Genomic DNA, 1,505 nt, shown 5'->3' on the forward strand with positions numbered 1-1,505 from the left:
TCTACGCACAGGGTAGAATAAATACCACTTTTCCCATCTTCATCACTTGCAATAGCTGTTCAAATCGCTTTCGGAGGAAATTGATACATTCACCCGATTTATTGTATGGCTCCGAAACGTGGGCAGCTAGGAATACCGACGGAGCCGAACTAGATATCTTCGAAAGGGAAATACAGCGACAAACGTAAATTATCTTGTAAAATTATCTGCGTACTCGCTTCGGCGATACATATAGTAAAAAACTGGAATGATACAGAGTAGATTAGCATGGCCCCTGCGCAAGGATGACACGCAAAATCGTGAAGCGTTCCACGACTTTGTCCGCCTCTGTAGTGTAGAGGTTAGTGTGATTAACTGCCACCCCCGGAGGCTCGGGTTCGATTCCCGGCTCTGCCACGAAATTTCAAAAGTGGTGCGAGGGCTGAAACGGAGTCCACTCAGCCTCGGGAGTTCAACTGAATAGAGGGGGTTTCGATTTCCTCCTTAGCCAACCTTGAAGGAGTTTTCCGTGGTTTCCCACCTCTCCTCCAGGCAAATGCCGGAATGGTACCTAACTTAAGGCCACGGCCGCTTTCTTCCCTCTTCTTTGTCTATCCCTTTCAATCTTCCCATCCCCCCGCAAGGCCGCTGTTCAGCATAGCAGGTGAGGCCGCCTGGCCGAAGTACTGGTCATCCTCCCCAGTTGTATGTTCCGACTCAGAGCCTTAAGCTCCAGGACACTGCTCTTGAGGCAGTAGAGGTGGGATCCTTCGCGGAGTCCGAGGGAAAAGCCAACCCTGGAGGGTAAACAGATTAAGAAAGAAAGAAAGAAAGAAAGAAAATTATTTGCACATCGTGGCTTAAGAAATAATATCACCTATCTGGCAATGCTCTTCCTATCCAATATTTACCTTAAGGCTAGTCACGCCTGCCAGTCCCATATGGATATGCAATCCATCAGCACAATTTTTGTTTTTTCTGCTTTTCGTATGCTTTTGTGTACAGGAAAATGAACTTTATATACAGCGTGATTCAGCCGCCCCTTCCAATGTCGTTTTATGCAACCCACAATATTCATTCCGTCCTGAAAACATCTGCCCTGCCGGTATGTTCAGACAACACATCCGGATATCTTCGTATTTACCATCTCACCATGATAAGACGCCGTAATGTTATACTCGTATTAAACACTGGAAGATATGCGTGTGCCTTCTAGGTCATATGAACCTGACACGCCGGCGAAACACTAATTTGATATTGTGACCGCAGTAAACCTAATACTTGCTATCAAGTGCCCAGTGTGCCGTACGGAACCGTAGTGTAGTTGATAAAGGCGTGGCGGAGCGGGCTTGTATGTCAAGTGTGCAGTTCGAGTCCTGGGCGAAGATAACAATTTCTTGAAATATTTGTTTAATACGTACCTTGCGTAATGAAATAAAATGTCGTATGGCTTTTAGTGCCGGAATATTCCAGGACGGGTTCGGCTCGCCAGGTGCAGGTCTTTCTATTTGATACCCGTAGGCGAC

At 46.6% G+C, this 1,505-nt stretch overlaps 1 non-coding gene across 1 annotated transcript; it reads left to right on the forward strand.

Annotated features, from left to right (window-relative positions):
- Window positions 1-210: 210 nt before the first annotated feature.
- On the forward strand, window positions 211-319 carry LOC136859318 (U6 spliceosomal RNA). Its single transcript, XR_010858963.2, has one exon. It is a non-coding gene; the product is annotated as a U6 spliceosomal RNA (small nuclear RNA).
- Window positions 320-1,505: the final 1,186 nt, after the last annotated feature.

The sequence above is a fragment of the Anabrus simplex genome, chromosome 1, assembly GCF_040414725.1.
Source record: "Anabrus simplex isolate iqAnaSimp1 chromosome 1, ASM4041472v1, whole genome shotgun sequence".
In the NCBI taxonomy this organism is placed as follows: domain Eukaryota; kingdom Metazoa; phylum Arthropoda; class Insecta; order Orthoptera; family Tettigoniidae; genus Anabrus; species Anabrus simplex.